This window comes from Colias philodice, chromosome 26, assembly GCF_061535455.1.
Source record: "Colias philodice isolate Cphi_HAF_F1 chromosome 26, ilColPhil1 Martin Lab GWU primary, whole genome shotgun sequence".
Lineage (NCBI taxonomy): Eukaryota > Metazoa > Arthropoda > Insecta > Lepidoptera > Pieridae > Colias > Colias philodice.
This window is the reverse complement of record NC_143111.1, coordinates 8,848,198-8,870,143: the sequence shown is the minus strand read 5'-3', so window position 1 is coordinate 8,870,143 and position 21,946 is coordinate 8,848,198. Positions and strand designations below refer to the sequence as shown.

The following is a 21,946-nucleotide window of genomic DNA, read 5'->3' as shown; positions in this document are numbered from 1 at the left end:
AAAAATAAACTTTCCGCGCTAACTTCCTTCCGGTGTGTGATTGGACGAGTTTTCTGATAGAATGTTACTAACATTTTCTGAATTATCATAAGTTGTTTCTAGAGCGAAATTCTTGTAAAACTTTTGAGCCCTTTGTGACGTAAAGTAATGTTACGAAAAGCTTAGTTTCATAGTTCACAGTTCTTAGTTTCACAGGTTCATACTGCCAGTTTGTAACATTAAAGAACAAGCAAAACCGCATGATAGAACAAGCTCATCAACTAACGAATTTTAATCTCATCAGTAACCTTTAAACCAAACAGCCCAAACTACCAGCCCCCACAAAATATAAATACACAATCAAAAACTTCAATATTAAAAAGATCAAACAGACCATCAGCTGAGCGTTTTACATTTAAACCGAGTTATCTTTAACTTTAATATCAATGGAATCAGTTATGCAAATTACTTGGTTCAAATAAACAGTGGGGTGGGGCCACACCTGCGCTCGTGCGAACTTCACGATATATCGTGTGTACGGAAGATATTAGTACTGGGAACAAGGCTGTTTATATAGTTAAAACAAATAAACATTAGTGCACACAAGTGCAACTACTTGCAAATAAATCAAATTATAACTAGTATTCTTACGACTAGGTGTAAATGTTTGTTGATAGATGACGTTTGTTTTTCTTTCATAGGAACAGCTGCTCGGTTCATGCCATTTTAAAAATTTTCGATTTGTTCACAAATATCTAATAGAAGAATAACCAAAATCTTATATAAATTAATTTGGTATGCTTAATTATTTGAAACCTAAAGATTGAAGATCGTCGATAAGAGACTAATCTTGCAAAGTGGTAATAAATAACGATCGGGCCACGACACAATAGATTTTCTATTGTGTCTGTGATTCCGGGGACTGATGGATTAATATTTCCATTAATAATACATTTATGTACTAGATCTGCAATCTACCTTACATGCAATAATGATTTTTTTATGTACAATTTATTTACCCTTTTCTACAAAAATTTTAATTTCATCATTCAAAAAATACTGTATACTTACATTAACCTTTAACATTAACATTATTCCATAATATAACGACAAGAATTAAGTAATTAATATTAAACCTTCGCAGATGTGTCCTTACAGTAAGAAAGCAAGGTCAGACGAGTCGTATCGTCAGAAAGTACACCGAAAGTTAAACGACTGTAAGCCTTTGCGGGTGTACTAAAGTCTGACTCGTCATCTATACGGTGCGTCTTTCCAAACTATACAAGGCCAGTACGCAACGGTGTGAAACTAATCACGTATAGTTTGGAAATAACTTTTTTATAAAGTTCATCCAATCTATACAACAGCAGTACGCAAATACTCGCATATACTTTGTAGTGAAGTAAGTAAGAATAGCGCTCCAAAATATACAGCGCCAGTACGCATGCACACTTATCGTGTATGTTTCGGAGTAAGCGCGGCGTCTTTCCATTGCTCGCGTTTATATTATTGTATTGCTGTTTTGAAATCTATTATTAAAATGCATGTGTATTGTGTATATAATGTTGCGTACTAATCGTATATTTTTTGTATCGAGGATGCTTGTGTCTTCGTTCCCGACTATACTGCACGACTTAAAATTATTGATAATAGTGCTAAAATGTAAGAACCTAATAAGTCCAGAAAAAGACGGTTGCGAGGCGACGGAGCCCCGCTTCGCGGGGCTCCTATTTTTATGTAGTTAAAAAAAACACGAACAGGTTAGGTTAACCCTTATATCTGTTATCTATTTATTTTCTAAGCTTACCTAATAATATTTTTATTCCATATTTTACTGAATCAATCAAGAAGAATAAAAGTAGATAGATATAGCTGTACAAGTCTTTGATTGCCTATATATTTATTATATCGCTCAAGCGTAAGTGGTGTAGGTAGTAGCTACCTATATTTAGTTATATGTACATATTTTGCGTACTGATCGTGTATAGTTTGGAACGAAGAAGCAAGCATCCGCGTTACAAAGTATACACGATCAGTACGCAAAATTCGTGTATATATTGTAATAACAAACTTAAAAACAGCATTACAAAGTATACACGAGCAGTTTCCTATGGTTGCGTTCTGGCTATGTATAGTTTGGAAATACGCCTATACGGTCTGGTCAATACGCACTGTGCAGGCAATTTTTAAATAATAATTTTTGTTTTTATAGTATTGAAATGTAAATTCGACTGGTGGTTTTATTTCGCAGGACAGAAATTCGTTTCAAAATTGTATTAACTCTTGATTCGATCTCGCGACTAAATTCATGAACGGTTATGAAATAAATTTCCATTTATTTATTTTCTATACGGCTCAGTGACATGGCCGCCAGCAAATAAAACTGTTATTGAATTCAGTAATAAACAAAACATACATTCATACCTAACATTTAACAATAATATATGTTGCAAGAATTACAGTTGCAAGGCATATACCCCGCACAGTGCGTAAGCAAGAAGCCATTTCGCCGATTTTAAGTTAAGCGTACTTGTTACGACTTAGTGCTTACTGCTTACGTCTTGTTAGTGTACTATACACTTGTACACTTGCAAATGTGGAGCGTTGCTAATGCATAGCTGGATTTAACTTAGGTTAAGTTTCCTTTTTAACTAGCAAACACATTCGAAATAATGATTTGTCCACGTGTTGGAGTTAAAACGTATTTTCGTTCGTGTTGAGTATTTTTTTGATATTATGTTCAACTTTCAAGTATAATATTAGAAATTTTACGAAAAGAAGATAACAAATACACCTTATTCCTTACATAGCAAACGCACAATTCATGAGTTTAATGAATTTGTAGTATCGCCATAATTGTTTGTCGGTTTGTCAACTATTATAAATAAATAATATTAGGCTAAAATAATATAAAATTTTTAAACACATTTCAATGTCCATTTTTTTAAGTTAATCCATGAATTAAATTCTATCTACGTATTAATAAGTAGTTCTACTTCAAACCTGCCTCTACAAACCTGCCTCTACAAACCTACCACTAGTCACTACCCTATAAGTCTCTATTACCAATATTTCCTATTACCAGAATATCGAGAAAGGTCTTATAAAGTGGGCAGAAATGGCTTCATATACTCACAGTTCCGGGGTAATATTCTTTTACGAAACATTCGTATAACTTTTCCATGGAAAATATGATGGAGAAACACGTGTAAAACGATATTTTCTGTTCTTTGTTTATCAATTTATTTCCATAGGAATATAACTCGAACCAAATCGGATTATATAGCCAATTGTAATTTGTAAAGAGTAGGTTATTAAACATCAGTTTTCTCTAATATTTTTTTCGGTTCAACGGAAGTTTTATATTTTTCTGAACGAAACAGGTATTAAAGACATTATTCATGATATTATTATTTACAGACGTTTTAATTTCGACTCTTCGAATTACTGTTTCCATATTACAATGCAGATTTATTGCCATAAGTGTAATTACATTTGACAGGTTAAATTTTTGATATTAATTTATTATTATGTATCCTGAGGTACTTATATTATTAGATATAAATGCGAAAGATTTTTTCTATTTGTAAGACGCAACAGGGCGATTATTTTTTTGTCTTGATATAGTTAAAAGACTAGACAGTGAAAAAGGTTACTTTTTATCACTTAGAAACATCTTATTACTCCTTGAATTTCCATAGACTATGCGGGCTGTAGCTGCGAAAAGCTACACTACACGGATATTTATTAAATGAAATCACGCGGTGTAAAAATACATTTCCTCGTACATTTCTCTATATAATTGCTACACAAATCGACACAACATATCAATACTTTGAAGAGGGTTCTGGGTATTGCCTTATCGGTCTTCTGCAAGAGCTAGAAACTATTTTTAAGGATTCGCACACATTTCTTATTTACTTTCATGTTACTGAACGATTACTTACATTTCTTTTTGAACGAGTAAATACACTCGTAAAGTACATTTTTAGTGTTAAACACGCGCTTTAAAACCGCTTTGTGAGACCAATGTGAAAGATTTAAAATGAAATCAATTTTCTTAATTCATACATAGTATCAAGAGCATAAAACCTGTGAATGATTAAGTTATGCTATAATAGGACACTGTCGAGAAAATTCAGGGTTCTAACTTCTATTAATTCATACGGACATTTATAAGCATTCGGTTAAGACTTTAAAAAGTAATTTATAACATAACTAGCTTACCGCCCGCGGCTTCGACCGCTTTGTCTAAAACCTAATAAATTATACCTATACTAAAACCTTCCTCTTGAATCACTCGTTCTATTAAAAAAAACCGCATGAAAATCCGTTGCGTAGTTTTAAAGATTTAAGCACATATAGGGACATAGGGACAGAGAAAGCGACTTTGTTTTATACTATGTAGTGATAAAGCGCGATTAAAATCCGTAAATTAATTAATTACACTCATAATACCAACAAAGACAACACCATCTAATTACCACAAACTTCAAGAAACCTTTTTACCAGACAGCCGCCGGCCGCGGCGCGTCGTTATAAAAATGAATAATTGCATGACAAGAAAATGTAGGACAATCTCTTATTACTCTCTACAATACAAGAATAAACCCATTCCTTACATCTTCCTTGACGTAAGACAATATAACATTCCCTATTTTATTTAGTTTAAAGTAAATTCTGGAATACAGTACATTATACGGTATGTGCATTAAAGTGCGACGTAGCGAGCTGCTTCAAATACTTTAAATTTAATAGCCCGGTTTACACGCACGCTCTTTCGCGCGCGATTCGGCTTTCACGCGGGAAAGAGCGAGCATTTAAACGATGACAGAGAGAACGAGATTGCGCGTCCACTCCGCACACACTCCAACGCGCCATGCTTTCCTTCGTTCAATCGCGCGCGATTATCGTTTACACGCACAATCTTTCCTCTTTCCTCAGCGCGCGTGCTTTCCCGCGTTCAATCCCGCGCACTCAATCACGCGGTAAAGAGTGTGCGTGTAAACCGGGCTAATATGTGGCTTGACTTTGTAATATACCTATTTATAACTAGCCGCTCGCTCAAGTTCCAGCCGAGTGGCATATAAACCAAACATATAATAACCAAACATACTATAGCTTTTCCAGCAAACTTTGTTGTGCCTTACTTGTTGTACCTACATTTAGGGGTATGAAAAATAGATGTTGTCCGATTCTCAGACCTAGTTTCATAGTAATTGGTCAAGCCGTTTCGTAGTTTGACTACTCGAGAATTTGTATCATTCACTCATCTTACACTCATTAAGGCATATTTACCTATATCCAAAATGAAAATGAAATAGAAAATAGAAACAGAACACAAATATAGGTAAGGATCTTTAAGAAATTTTTTTTTTCAAATGTATAGCGGTCATTGAAACCGAAGAGAAATGTATACCTACCTATATTATATTCCATATCATACGGGGATCAAACAAAATATCTAGTTCTATCAGAATTTTGGCTTTGTCCATTGTCCATAACAATGTAAAATTGCATTACATAGTATATCTTATGGTTTCCCGTCACTTCTTACCCCATGGGAGGTAATATCCAATACAGCAGGATATATAAATTCCACGATATACTGTTTTACGTGCTGTTGGAGACACTTTCAAAGTGGTGTTTGGAAATCTCATTGTAACAGATTTTATGTACAATCTATGTTCGGTATTAGGATATAGCTTAGGATTTACTTGATGGTTAGAGGTATATTTTTTTCATATTATTATAAAGCTGAAGAGTTTGTTTGTTTGAACGCGCTAATCTCAGGAACTATTGGTCGGTGAAAAATTATTTCGGTGTTAGATAGGTCATTTATCGAGAAAGGCTATATATTATCATCTCACTAAGACCAACAGGAGCGGAGCAATGCGGGTAAAACCGCGGAGCACAGCTAGTATATTATGACTACATGACTTGAGTGACTTATTCATCGTCAACTGATCAACACTCATTCAATCACTAGCACAAACTTAAACTCTACAATTTTAAAATACACATAAACTTATATATGTATGTATTATTTGGTAGAAAAAAATAGTAGGTACCTACATATTATTTTTTTCTACCAACATTCACATCACTTATTCCTTACCGAACTATACCCAGAAACCTTCAAATCCACATTCCAGCACATCAATATACCCTGGCGATCCGGGAACTCCTCCCCGGACACATCCAACTATCCGGGAACAGTAGCCAGTCTTCAACTAATAAGGAAACTTGGATACAGTACCTTTATTTATTTGCAGTTTGATCAAGGCTGTGGTCTGGCGGGACGTAAGTTACATGCAATATATACTAGCTGCTTGCCCTGACTCTGCCCGGATTTTAAAGGCAATTTATGCATTATATTATATCTCGGTTCGCACACTTTGCAGTGAGCGTGGTCACGGGGAAAATTGTAAAATTTCAAAATTTTAAAAGATAGCTAGGCTTAGCGGAAAAACCTTAATAAAAAATGATATAATTTAACTAAAAAAAAAAAACGATTGATATAAAATACTAAAAATAAACTATTTAGTATTTTCTTATGTTTGATTTTACGCGAGTATTATTACATCTAGAAATTACAATAATATAATGAATAAATCGCGTTTAAAATCCGTTAAATTCTTAAATTTCTATATTAAATATTGTCAACAATTCACGACAAACAATGTAAGTTTGTACAAGTATCACTACAGACTGATTGGACCGTAACTTTATAACTTCACTGTATCAATAACCAAACTTTATCTTAACACAATGTCACTTATTTGTTACTTTAAACTTGATACAGTTTCATTGGTTTGTAAGCGTGGTTTTGATACCAAAGTAATAAATAAATAATACATTGTAATTTTAATTTTGATTAACAATTTTAATAAATAAAATACAAAAATTTAATTATTTTGGCAAATAACTAATTACTTTCGATCATGGCGTGTATCTGAAATGCATATTAATAGAACAATTTTTAAACTGCAATAAATGTATGTAAGCTTTTATTCTCTTTTAAAAAGTATTTGAAACAAAATCTAATCAGCTCTCAAAATATACTTTTAAGTACATTATCAACGTCGTAAAAACACATTTTTGTAAAACAGATTCCTTTGGCCTTTCATGTTTAGTTTCATTATTAAGTAAATTGACTTCTATTGTAAACGCAAAGGTAATTTAATTAATTATGTGGATGGTTGGATGTATGATTGTCTTCTTTTTTAAAAACTGACGGGCTAAAGTTAGTTAAGAGCTTATTAAAAATCAAATATCAGTAAAATCATGACAAAATGTATCAAAGCATTATTAATATAACGCTTTACGAATTATTACCGTTACACGCTTTAGCGATTTTGTTAAATGTGTGGTTTCATATTATACTGATGTGAAATTTATCACAGTTCAGGATTCAATGTTTTATTATAATAGGTATGTATTATGTTCGACGCTGGACATGTGCAAAAAGTTAACTGAAATTTGGAAATTATTTAGTCATTGAGCACAATATAAATTAAACTGGTAACAATATAATATATGGGTTATGATTAATTAATTTATTTAAATATGCTATTTACCATTAAATTGCTATTGACCTCAACACAACAAAATGGACAACTACTGAATTAAATTTGATATTTTAGTTTTATTGCATTCAAATGTTTTATAAATATATTTTTTTAAAGAACAGGAAAAAAACGATCACGAGGTGGGATTCGAACCCGCGTCTTCTGACACCTGACCACTCGGCCACCCGTGATCCAGCCGGAGCAGCCAGCCGAATTTTATCTAATGCTTAAAAATTTGTAAATACAGCAGAAAGAAAGCAGATGAAAAAAGAAGAATATAAATCTTGAGTGTGATATAGAGACTAGAGTTGATCTCTATTAAATATACCTACCGAAATACTTATATGAAAATACGTTTCCAATACTACTTATAAGAATTGGAAAATTACTTACGATTAAATATTATTTATTAACTTTGCATTAATAGTATTTAAAACTTTTAAAAGCAATGAATTAATAATAATTGCAAATAGATTAAATTAGAACCTAGGTACCTAGTCATTTATAATGCAAAAACTAAAATGTTAAAGGGACAAGTCCTAATAATATTATAAATGTGAAAGTTTCTGCGAATAGATGTATGTAAATGTATGTTTGATACTCTAAGTCTCTAACACGAAAAAAAGGATTGTCGGATTTGGATGAAACTTTACAGTAATATAGGTAAAGAATAGTGTAAGGTAAAGTAACATCAAAGCAACAAATGAGTCAGATATATAAATAATTTAGTCCGCAGATTCGTTCGTGTTTAAAACCGCACCGCACAGCTATAATATTATATAACGTATGGCCCAAAAATTCAAATAAAACACATTCATTAAACTAAATAATTATAAAACTAAAGGAATATGAGATAAGAAGAAGATAAAGCCCCTGTTCCAAATAGTCTTCGCACTCAGTCACATAGTAAATGCGATAATATATAGCTAGTAATAAGCTAGCAATCTCGCGAGGTGTAGATTTATAGCTTCCCGGTGTGAACGTGTCCTAATTTGATAGAATTGAGTTTGTGATTATGTCACTATGTCACTCTTATTACACGATTATTACAGTAAATGGTGATCATTATGGTGTGCTTATGGTAATAAATAATAGTTAGTTAGATTTTACGTTCGCATCTCTCCCATAAATAATAATAATTAATCCCACTAATATTAAGAACGCGAAAGTTAGTGAGCTTTCAAACAAATACTATTGAACCGATTACAATGATATTAAGCACAAATATAGAGGGTAACTTAGATTAACACACAAGTTTTATCCTGGAAATCTACGGGAACGTGAACTATGCGGGTTTTTCTTTGAAAACACGGGTGAAGACGCGGGCGGAAAGCTAGTTGTAAATATAATCAAATCATGAATCAAAAGCGAATTATATGTTCTATATCTAATAAAAAAACTTCTTATAGGTATGTACATTGTACCTTAATTCTAAAAAGCTCTCTCATCAATAATTATCTACACAGCAAAAAGAACACACAACAAAGTACCTCATCCACATTCATACCACAACAACACAACCAGAACCCATCAAACCCATATTTTACAGCCCACATCATTTCTTAGTGGAAACTTCAGAGCAATCAAGGTACAATGGTTCATCATTATTGACGCAATGCCGGCATTATCGCTACACTCACTGACCTGTAGATACATTGCTTCTTTTGTACTATGTACCTTGAAGTTCTACCATACATTACCAACAATGTATAGCAGGTGATGTTCCATTTACACTAGCTTAGGTTTTAAGTGTCCATAACGCTATTTTATCGTTGCGACGTGAGCAATCTATGATTCTATGTACATTTTATGTTTGGCCTAAGTCCCAACGTTAATTTAATAATTTTAGTTTAATATGAAGTTTAATTAGAACTATACTATGCTCTTGATTTCCCTTTGGTGTAGTATTATATTAAAGCCTATATCAAATAAATAATTCATTAATTAATAACCCATATTTGACAGGCTTAATGATACATCTTGTTGATTCAAAAGCTTATAAATAAATCTACAACTACCTTCCTATTTTTCGTCAGACTGTTTTGAGTATTTTTCATGTGAATAATATCGACTAATCTTCTTATTATTTTATAGATAAATGAGTCCTAAGCCTTAAAATAATAAATGTATAATTTAAGCTTAAAATTTGAAACAATAGAATTATAAAAGGTAGGTACTTGAAAAGGTAACCATAACACCGTGATCCCCATTTTGTATGAAAGGCCTTAGAAACTGGAGATCAAGTTTATTTCGTATGACGTCATATTTCGTAAACATACTTAATTCAATGTTTTCTTTACATTTACATGACACCGTTATTTTATAGCAGTGTGTTACTGAGATGCTCATTAGAAAAATAATATAACATTTGTTATATTCGCATTTTTGATATAACGAGCTAAGATAATTATCAAATAGGCTGAATAAAATTCATTTTAACATGTCTAAAAAACATTTTAATATGTCTAAATATCATTTTAAATTATACATTTTATTAGAGGAAAGGAGGCTAAGATTTATCAATTATGCGGACAAAGTTAGGTTTAGTGATTATACTTCAGACTTTCTCGGTTAAGGCTAGATTACTACTTAAGTTCTCAATTGAGGCTAATAAATTTTAGGCTTTTTAGAAGATACAAACTAGGTATATATATAAAAGTTGGTTAATCGTTATGGCCTCTAATGAATCGAGATTAGTAAAGTAATATTTATTTTTAGTAAGAAGAGGGTATGGTTTTCGAGTGTATAAAATTAGAACTATAAATTTCACCAAAAAGGTATAGTTAATGTACAGCTGTATGTTTATCTACCTACATATATTATTAATCACAGATTAATCTTTAAAAAATATCCCGATAATAATATAATATCTACTGTTACGTATTCTTTCTTTATTCGACTAACAAAACGTTGAAAATGACTCGACTGTTATATTCTGTTTTCTTTAGTAGCATGAGTTAGTAACCACGAAAATAAGGGTCAACATTAGTTGACCCTTATTTTCAACAAAATGTAGTAATATTTATGACAATAGCTTAAAAACCTAATTTTATATCTAACTAGCAGTCCGCCCCGGCTTCGCCCGTGGTACATATTTCGCAATAAAAGGTAGCCTATGTTCTTTCTCAGGGTCTAAACTCTAAACGTTATCTATGCCAAATTTCATCAAAATCGGTCCAGTAGTTTATGCGTGAAAACCATACATACATACATACAAACAAACCTTTCCTCTTTATAATATTAGTATAGAAGAAAGAAAATATGAAACATCTCAGTGTTTTAGTACAATAGCTAGTAATAAGCTAGTAATAACAACAAACCTCTATTATTTATTATTATATTATTACTTATATTATTCTAGCATTTCCCCCGCAACATCGTCCGCGTAGTCAAAGAAATAACCGCATAGTTCCCGTTCCAGTGGGATTTTCAGTATAAAAACTAGCCTGTGTTATTTCAAGTTACCCTCAATTTGTATGCATAATTCCATAAAAATCGTTTCAGTAAGTAACAAACAAACATCCAATTTTTCGTATGTATAATATTAGTAGAATTAATCAAATCTAAAACAGCATCAAAGAACAGACAGCCACAAATGACATCCATACATACATTTAAAAATAATCTTGAAGTAAAAACATTTTATATCCAAACCAGATGGCATTCGTAATATTTATGTCTAGATTGGATACAGACCGCGGGCGAAATATGGAAAAATGTAGCTTCATATCTCATGACATTCGGGGAAATATCAGAGAACTTGTATTTGCGTATATTATATAGGTGTCACCTACATATATAGAAAATAAATGATTAATAAACTGTTATTATCGCCTAAAACTTATAAGATGGGTAGAGAAGAGGCATTAATAAAGGCAAATCGCGTAAAAACCACAGGACAGTTCTTTGTAATATTATGTAGTTAGATATAAGTTACATATTATGTAAATTTATTGACATTATTTTAAAAGAGCAACTATGGAGTTTCTTGCCGATTCTTCTCCATAGATACTGCTTTCCGAATCGGTGGTAAATGTTAAAAATACTATGTAATGACGATTCGAAAGTGCTACTAAATAGTAGTCTAATTGAATAAATGAATGTGTGAGTTTGAGTTTGGAAATACAATTAAGCAAGTACCCCAGTAAGTACTTACTACAATCAATTAAATTATAAATTCTTGCTTATTAATATTTTTATAGAAATTCGCACCTAAACTGTAGGATGTAAAAGTTTAGATGGTATGAAAAAAATATACAAATTGTATTTTAATTTTTAAATATGTTTTAAAATTCAAGCGAAAAATACGTGAAAACATCAACAAAACAGCTTCCAAGAATCCATGGACAAACATAACATGTTATTTTATATGTATATTTGTTTTAATTCCCCATACCGTAAATAAACCTACATTTAAAATCAAAAGCTTCAATCCTAAAATTCCAGAGACATTGTCCTATTGCTAAATAAATACAAGTACATCTAAATTGTATTTACAGCGTGTTTACCGGGAAACATTGGAGCAATATCTCCTTGTCCCGGGAAACGTACAGAGCAATAAAGTGTAGAGTGTGATTTAGCGCGAGCCGCTAATGTTGCCTCTGGCGTGGCCTGCTCTGTTTCGCTAATTGTTTGACACCTGGATACAAGTACATACGAGATCGTTTGCTCTGGTTTTGCTAATGTCGTAATACAAAATCACATTCAAATTAAAATTTTGTTGTGATAATTTTATCACACGACAGTGATATAAGTTATGGTAAGAAGTAGATAAAAAACTGTCAATTAGGTAATACCTACTAGAAAAAACATAATTTCACAAAATCAATAATCGAACCTGTAGCAAAATAATAATTACAATTTTCAATACGAATCTCTATCGTAATAAATAATAATACATTTTAATTGACATTGATGGAACGAAATGAAGTGAGTATAATTTCTCATGCCTATTTGGCTAGTCTCCATGGAATTCCGTCGTATCTGACCTTCAATAGAATAATATAAGATTATTAAATATTTTAAAGTTAAATTCAAATAATAAACGCGCGGATATAGGAATATAATACAGCTGCACACGCATTACGCAAAAAATGCTGTATAAAATGAATGCATTTTAATCGATGTTTTGTTAGAGATACAACTTTAACAGGCTTTATTTGCCAAAGTAGTAAGAGATTTTTTTAGGTTTGCCTTTTGATTTTTACGCGACCAAAGCAACGTACAAAACCTATTCTTTGTATTATTTTACAAAGATTGTATGATATTTTTATGTATCATACATGTGTGTATTAACTATTAATTACCTACTGAAGACGAAGGCATTGGTATTTGTATATCTTTTAAAGTAAACAGACTAAAGCAGTTATACCACTTAAGGGTTCTACTGAGATAACGTTGTACGTGACTCTTAGTATTAATACTCGTATTATACTTAAAACACAACACTATATTAAAACTCATCTTTTAAGTTATACGACGATACCGTTTTTTTATTATGATGTAACTCAACAACTACGCGACCAATTTTAAACATCGTTTTTTATTAGAAATTACAGCTTAACAAAGACTATACCTATTTAATCATTGCAGATCAATCCAAAGTCGAATTGTGCGGCTGGTACCTAATAATACCATAAAAGAAAATAATACAGTTTTTTTTGTTTATTACTTCTTCAAAAAATACTTAACCTTTTGAATTGTCTTTACATTTCTTCTATTTCTACCTCTGTTCAAGTCCACGACGCACTCCAAAAGCAAATCCGAGCAATTTTGTAGTGTAACCAACAGTATTTTATCGCGCAATAAACTGAGGTGCAACTGCATTTAAAATTAAAACCTATCTAGATTAAAATTGCCGACTAGTGCGTGAGCTTGTAAACGAAGTCCCCTTGTTGCATTTCACATCTGTTTGATCGATTTTATTTTATCTATACATAGTGTATGTCTGTTTATCTGTCTGTTGTTTGATTTACGACATGATGAATTTAAAAACGTGTTTTATTTTTATTTATTTACTAGCTGTGCTCTGTGGTTTCACCCGCAGTGCTCCGCTCCTGTTGGTCTTCGGGTGATGATATATAACCTTTAACCTTCCTCGATAAATGGGCTATCTAACACCGAAATCGGATCAGTAGTTCCTGAGATAGAGACAAACAAAAAATCTCTTCAGCATTATAATATTAGTATGTATAGATTTATTCATGCTTTATTGCTCTAGATAAATTACAAACTGAAACCTAGGACATTGTTACAAACGCTAGCCTTATCGCTAAATAGAGATTTCTTCCAGACAACCGGCTGTACGGTACTGTTGTTAGGTATCTAAATATAATGCTGGGAGATGAAGATATTTAAATGATATATTTAATTTGTGTATTGTGGTTATAATTAAAGTATAAGTTACGATCACTGAGAACGATACTGAAAACCAGCACTGCCTTTCAGCAGCTGGCTTTTACAGATATTTTATCTTTTAAATGATATATCTTTTTTTACGTTTGATATCATAATACAATATATCCTTTTCTCTTTGATTATATTATTCTCTTTGCAATGCCGAATATTTAAATATAAGTAATAAATGTTCATTTATTTTGTGGCATACTCAAATTAATCTTCTTACCGTATTGTAATAAATTACATAACCTCTTTATTTATGGAATAATTGTTAGGTATACCACTAAAAATAATTACTACGAACCCCTCAACTGACACAAACAAAAGCATTTTTCATAAACAATACAAACTGACTAAGACAGAGAGTTAAATTAAATGTAGCCTCCATACCGTGATGCTTTATATCAGTATTATTTCCATTTTGCAAAAAAGGACAGCGCTATAGGTCGTGTAGCACCATCACCTTCCCACACTGGAAATAATACTGCTATATTGGGCCCTTTCCACAATGTGCAGCGCGGGGCGAGTAGAAGCAATCACGATAGTGTAGATGACCTAAATGTCTATCGGTCGTCATTGTAGAAGTTTACTCATATTCGCCGTAATGGCGGCAAACATCAACTATCATTAGTTGGGCCAACGCTGCCCATTGTGAAGAGGGCCCATAAGGTATATGGTAACCTGGTAGTTTCGCAATAGGTACGATACAATACAGGCAATTAACCAAATCCTAGGCCCAGACGTGCTTAGGTTTTCAATTCTATACATGCATGGGAATATTGGTTAGTCGAGAATCTAGATACCTATCAGTCTACCTTACGCTCGGGATCGTTTTCTTTTTTATATGTGATAGAAAATGTTTATATCTTTTATAAATTTTATGTGAATGGTTATTTATTGCGAATATTCAACATATTAAAAGGTGTAGGTATAGGAATTAGGAAGTAATACTTTAAAAAATTCATAAAATGACTATTTTAATTTAATATTAGCGTTCCAATTAAAACCTCAGTTTTATATTACTGCTATAGATATAGACGAGTATATCAGTAGATATAGTACCTAGGTATAGACTAGCTGCTCCGCGCGGTTTCACCCCCGTGGCTCCACTCTCGTTGGTCGTAGCGTGATGATATATACCCTATAGCCTTCCTCGATAAATGAGCTATCTAACACCGAAATAATTTTTCAAATCGGACCAGTACTTCCCGAGATTAGCGCGTTCAAACAAACAAACAAACAAATTCTTCAGCTTTATAATATTAGTATAGATTTTAAGCGGGAACAAACTTACGAAGTTTGGCCAGTTTAAACAGACCCCTACGCACTTTTAATAATTAGCAAATTATAAGCAACACATTCTTAACATTTCATAAAGCTTTAGCTTTCCACCCACGGCTTCGCCCGCGTTTTCAAAGATCTCCCTGCGTATCTCCCGTCCTGTGAGATTTCCGGGATAAAACCTAGCCCTCTTAATTTCATTTAAATCGGTCCAGTAGTTTATGCGTGAAAACCATACATACATACATACATAAATAATTACAAACCTTTCCTCTTTATAATATTAGTATATAGTATAGAAGTATAGATTACTAGCGGTACGCCCTGGCTTCGCCCGTGGTACATGTTTACGTTTTCTCTACATAAGAACCATCCTCGTACTTCAAGGAATATAATAAAAAAAGAATTAACGAAATCGGTTCAGCCGTTCTCAAGTTATGCGCTTACCAACACATTTTGGGATTCATTTTTATATTATAGAAGACTAGCTTCCGCCCGCGACTCCGTCCGCGCGGATGTCGGTCTTCGCGTGGATGGTCTCCATTTTGATTAACTCTGACAATGACATCTTATAAAATATCTATTGGACCCAAATACGGCAAGGCCTATAATAATACGCAACGTGTGTTCGCGGTTCTACAGAACAACGTCTGTGGATAAAACTGAAAAATTAAGATTAATTTTTTTTCTACGTATTTTTCCAGGATAAAAAATATCCTATTTTACGCCCAGGATAATAAGGTATAATTATACCAAGTTTCATCGAAATCGAACCGTTAGTTTTCACGTGATGTCTTCACATACAGACAGACAGACAGACAAAAAATTTTTTAATCACATATTTGGGTTTGGTATCGATCCAGTAACACCCCCTGCTATTTATTTTTTCAATATTTTCAATGTACAGAATTGACCCTTCTACAGATTTATTATATGTATAGATTTTTTATAGTTACATACATTCAGGGGCTCTCCAAACGACCCCACAACCCTGGTAATCCCCTAAACTGCCCATGGGTTTTATATGAGAGTATATCTATGTGGCGCGTACATACGCAGTTACGAATTTGGCTCCAAGTCCGGTAAGTAGTAGATGGATGAATCTACTATCGCCGGGGATGGCGAGGATGCCGGTGATAGGGATGGTGAGGATGCCGGGGATGGGGATGACGAGGATGTCTGGGTTGAGAATGGCGAGGATGCCCGGGTTGAGGATGGATAGGATGCCTGGGTTGAGGATCCCCGGGTTAAGACCCTACAACCCTAAACTGTCCATGGGTTTTATATGAGAGTATTTTTACGTGGTAGTTGCAAACGCAGTTACGAATTTTGCTCTAAGTCCGGTAAATAGTAGAGCGACAGCCACGTGCTTTATAACGTAATTTATTACGTGGGGATGGCGAGGATGCCTGGGTTGAGGATGGCGAGGATGCCTGGGTTGAGAGTGGTGAATGCCTGGGTTGAGGATGGCGAGGATGCCTGGGATGGAGATGGCAAGGATGCCTGGGGTGGGAATGGCGAGGATGCCTGTGGTGGGGATGGCAAGGATGCCGGGGATGGGGATGGCGAGGATGCCGGGGATGGGGATGGCGAGGATGTCTGGGTTGAGGATGGCAAGGATGCCGGGGATGGGGATGGCGAGGATGCCTGGGATGGGAATGGCGAGGATGCCTGGGGTGGGGATGGCAAGGATGCCTGGGGTGGGGATGGCAAGGATGCCGGGGATGGGATGGCGAGGATGTCTGGGTTGAGGATGGAGAGGATGCCTGGGTTGAGGATGCCCGGGTAGATGATGGCGTGGATGTCTGGGTTGAGGATGGCGAAGAAGCCTGGGATGGGGAGTGCAAGGTTGTCGAAGCGTGGAGCGTGCACACTTCGCACCGCGTATAAGGTGGATATGCGGCTTATGTCACAATAATGTAGAGCGGACGGTGTACAGCACTATGTCACCATCTCTATCAAATAGGCCGCGGCGCCATAGAGTTCTCTAAGAGCGGGTGCTCTATGTGATGAGCCGTGGGGCGTGCAATCCCAATAATCTTCTGGCGATGGGCGGGCGGTGGTGCGGGTGGTGGTGGGGCTCATCATCCCTTGGTGCCCAGTCCTGCAGCCGCCCGCCCGCAGCCAGCCGATGTGTTAACCGGTGGGCTATAGAGAACCCGCCGCTGCCTTCTAGCTGAGTTAGTACTATTATCACTTGTCTGAAATGGTCAAATACGTTTGGAAAATTAAACATAAATACATTTTTATGTTACTAAAGTCTAAACTATAAATAAATCCATACTATAATATTATAAATGCGAAAGTAACTCTGTCTGTCTGTCTGTTACTCAATCACGCCTAAACTACAAAACCAATTTTCATGAAATTTGGTATGGAGATATTTTGATACCCGAGAAAGGACATAGGCTACTTTTTATCCCGGGAAAATAACGAATGAATGATGGGATTTCCTTTGACTGCGCGGGCGAAGCCGCGGGCGGAAACCTAGTAATAAATAAATATTCATGACAATTTTCACACACGGCACAATCTGATCCCATACTAAGCTTTCGCTTGTGTTATGGAAACCAGATGGCTGATAAACATACATATATAATTTTTAAATAAATACTTATATAGATAACTAGTGATCCGCCCCGGCTTCGCCCGTGGTACATATTTCGCAATAAAAGGTAGCCTATGTCCTTTCTCGGGTATCAAAATATCTCCATACCAAATTTCATTCAAATTGGTTCAGTAGTTTAGGCGTGACTGAGTAACAGACAGACAGACAGAGTTACTTTCGCATTTATAATATTAGTATGGATTACACCCTTTATCTCTATTCTCTATACCTACACTATGATTCAGATAGGTACAAAACGCACCTATCATAATACCGATACGGCCCTATCGCAAAACAAACGTTGGTCATACGTGTTTACATGTCAACCCTTCGCTGCCTGACAGGTACAAATGACCGCTTTATATTGTTTTACTTAACGTTTGCGATTTTGAAGGGGGTTGTGTAAGGGCAAGGAATGTCATGGAAACATGACAATAAATTGTTGGTCGAAAGTGGAGGGTGGAATCTTGTGATACAACCAGACGGGAAATTAGTTACCTACTCATAATATTAAAGAAAAAAGCCTTGTATATTAAAAAATAAAGAAAACTGCACACAAAAATTTCTGAAATTTCGCTTACCACACGTAAATTGAATCGACTAAAATCTATAAAATTACTCGCCGTATTTTTATTCTATTATAGTCATCTCTATGGCCAATAATAAGGATCTCTAATAAACTTGACAAATCAAACCACCGCAAGACTATAGATAAAACGTCTTAACACTCATAAGAAAAACGAATAGCCTAATATTTGTCATAATACGGAACACACCAAACTCCAGATTTTCCTGCATTGGCTTTAACAAAAGAATCTCATACATATGTAGTCACAATTTAACTAAACACATAAGTAAAGTGAATTTTATCTCATTTACATCGCAAAGTTGTTGAATAAGACCCATACTGGTCTTATTCGAAGTTTTGCTGAACTGTTTTTAATGTAAATCATCGTTTACTGACTTTTAACTTATCCGCGCTCCAGATGAAAAGTTGTAACGGAATGAAGAAACAGACTTCGCTTAGAAACAAATTATGAATTATTAAAGGGAAGAGCAAAAAATATTAACATTGTTCCCTGTTTCCTTTTGTAAATTAAATCAATCTTCGCTATTAGGTAGGTATGTTTTCTTACATTAAAGTATAGAGCATCACTGTAACTGCGAAATAATCTGATCAGAATAATCGAAATATACAGAGTAGTTATTAAATTATCCCCCACATCTCATGGTTATCTTATTTTCCAATGTCAATTGAAGACCTAAGTTTTCTTCACACCAAATTCCATCTAAATCCTTTTCTCCGTTTACTAACAAAACATATCTCCAAACACAATATTGTATGAAACATTGTACTCATTCTTGATTCATTCTCCAATCTTCGATGAACATAATTCCTTTGTCGATCACATTTTCTTAACAATTAATCAAATACCCGACGTCCATTTGATCTAATCTATCGATAGTATTAATAGGTAATAAAAAACTGAAGTAGACTCTATTCATTGAGCCATAAAGTATATTATTATATAGGGTTTTTGAAGACTACAGTAGGGTTGGTACGTAAATAGGGAAGAATATTTTTAATCGAAATAAAACTTTCTGATACTATAAATCAATCGATACAACTGTATCATTTTTAAATGAATTCATGAACATGTGTAACAGAAGTGTAATGAAAATTAATTCTCATTCTTGTAAAAGTTGATTTAGTGATATTGATGTTATATATACCTATATTTTTACTTCCCGAGATTAATTTTGAAACTAATTTACAACATCGAAACAACTAAAATATACAGTTTTCAGCGAAGAGTGAACCGGTACCTACTAGGGAAGCGCGTACCATCTTAGACCGCATCTTAGCTTTCCATCAGGCGAGATTGTGGTCAAGCGCTTCCCTGTCTACAATAAAAAAAAATACTTTACCACAGTATCGCAGGCTACTTCTATGTGATATCTGAACGATTCAGTATATTCTTAGTATTTAAAAGTACCTGTTAATAAAACAAAAATTCTAATTAAAATATTGTACAAAACAAAAACAGGTATTTTACAACTAAAACTTCTTAAATATATATCATCCGTCTGTCTCCTACGTCATACCTTTATGCTCTCTTTTATAGCAAAATAAACTAAATGAATCCTAATTATTTTGACATTTATATATCCCAAAATAAAATTGTAAAACTGTGAACGAGTAAGTGCCAATTATATCTTAATAATTTCTTCGATACACTTGAATATAATTCGAAATCTGGATATATGTAATTGGATAAATATATTAATAATTAAATCCTCTTACAAGTAGGGTTGTCAAATTTATATAGAGTCTAAACTTACTAGATTTTCTAAAGAAACAAAGAAATTCTAAAGAAACTTGTGAAAACCCTAGGTCAAAGAACTTTACGTTAAGCGCGAGCATGATATTTGATCAGCTGATTTGTTTCCAATTGACGCGACAATCGAATGGAATGTGAGAGATATTTATTGTTATACATATTTCGTTATTATATGTATTATTATTTGATACCTCCTAGCTTGCTCAATCTGACTTTGCCTGGGCAGACGTTTTTCAAATTTTTTCTATTATTAACCTAATTAAATCAAATATAAATCCTCAAAAATAATTAACTTCTGCTCAGCCGTTCTGGAGTTATAAGTCTTGAACTTATTTATGACTACATAGGTTATTAGGTTTAGTACTTACGAATTACTTATAAATAATTATTTTTAACTACATGTTCATGTAATTAATCCTCTCACAGATGATAAATCCCTTCTAGAATTAGCGTTAAAGAGTAAGTACCTAAATATCCTTCCACCCACACGAATTTTCGAGTTTAAATAGAATTAGAACATGAGAATATAATTTATGATAGATTACTTAAATTATATAATTCAATTAATGTAATAAAATACATCTTATATATAAAATTCTCGTGTCACAATGTTAGTCTGCATACTCCTCCGAAACGGGTGGACCGATTCTCATGAAATTTTCTGTGCATATCGGGAAAGTCTGAGAATCGGCCAACATCTATTTTTCATATGTACCACGGGCGAAGCCGGGGCGGGCCGCTAGTATTTGTATATTTTATAGATATTTTACATCGATACTTCAGCTCATTATAACAACTATGTAAATACTTTGAGCTTACTTCGAAAACTTCTAAAAGTTGAAATCTTCGAGGCAAAACGTATGAGCTATCATAAAATCAACTTTCTGTTAACTTTCCTAAGCGAACAAACTATTTTTTCCTTTAATACTTATAGTTCATAGTTCAATCCATACTAACGGTTACTTTGTATGTCTGTCTGTCACTATTTCACACCTGAATGACTGCATGAATTACGATGGAATATAAAAAAAATTACAATGATGGAGTTGACTAGTCCATGCGATTGATTGATTGATAAATATAAAAAGTGATTGATTAAAAACTATACATTTACGAAAATTTATCCAAATCGATACAGTCCTATTAAAAGGAACATACATACACATCGTCATACAAAATACGGAAGAAGGTAGCCATTAAGGGCTTGGTCTAGTAGTGCAAACAAATGCATCCTGTCATCCTATATGTAAATAATACAAATGTACTAAGGGAAAGTTGCTCCACTTAATTTTTAAAAATTAAATCATTCGTATAATTTAATATTCGTAATAAGTACCAAAAATGACAATTTGAAACAATTTTCGTGAAAATTACACCGGGTGATTTTTTTTATCAGTACACAAAATTTGCGAATACTTTCTATTGATATCTTCAACTTCATGTTTATATAACTGATCAACTTTTACAAAGAAATTTGGACGAAATATAAAAAAAAATAAGCTTTCCATACAAAATGCATAACTCTATACATTTTTTTCGACCTAAGTTTCTTAGTGAAAGTTGTTCAGTTTAACTAATAAAGCGGATAAACAATTTTTGTATATAATAAAAAAATGTAATGTTTGTGTTAAAAAATTATAAAATAGAAAAATACGCAAATGAAAACAAAAGATATTTATTTCTGACTAGCTTCCGCCCGCGACTCCGTCCGCGCGGATGTCAGTCTTCGCGTCTTCTACAGATTTATTATATTATGTATAATAATA

The 21,946-nt window shown here is 33.6% G+C and overlaps 1 protein-coding gene and 1 long non-coding RNA gene across 2 annotated transcripts in view; one reads left to right on the top strand and one right to left on the bottom strand.

Moving 5' to 3' along the window:
• kek5 (leucine-rich repeat, immunoglobulin-like domain-containing kekkon 5 protein) overlaps positions 1-21,946 on the bottom strand; it is a 185,917-nt gene that overhangs the window by 62,175 nt on the left and 101,796 nt on the right. The window lies entirely within an intron of this gene.
• On the top strand, positions 16,179-16,806 carry LOC149477074 (uncharacterized). The gene is made up of 3 exons (XR_016317755.1): positions 16,179-16,247; positions 16,523-16,674; positions 16,721-16,806. It is a non-coding gene; the product is annotated as an uncharacterized LOC149477074 (long non-coding RNA).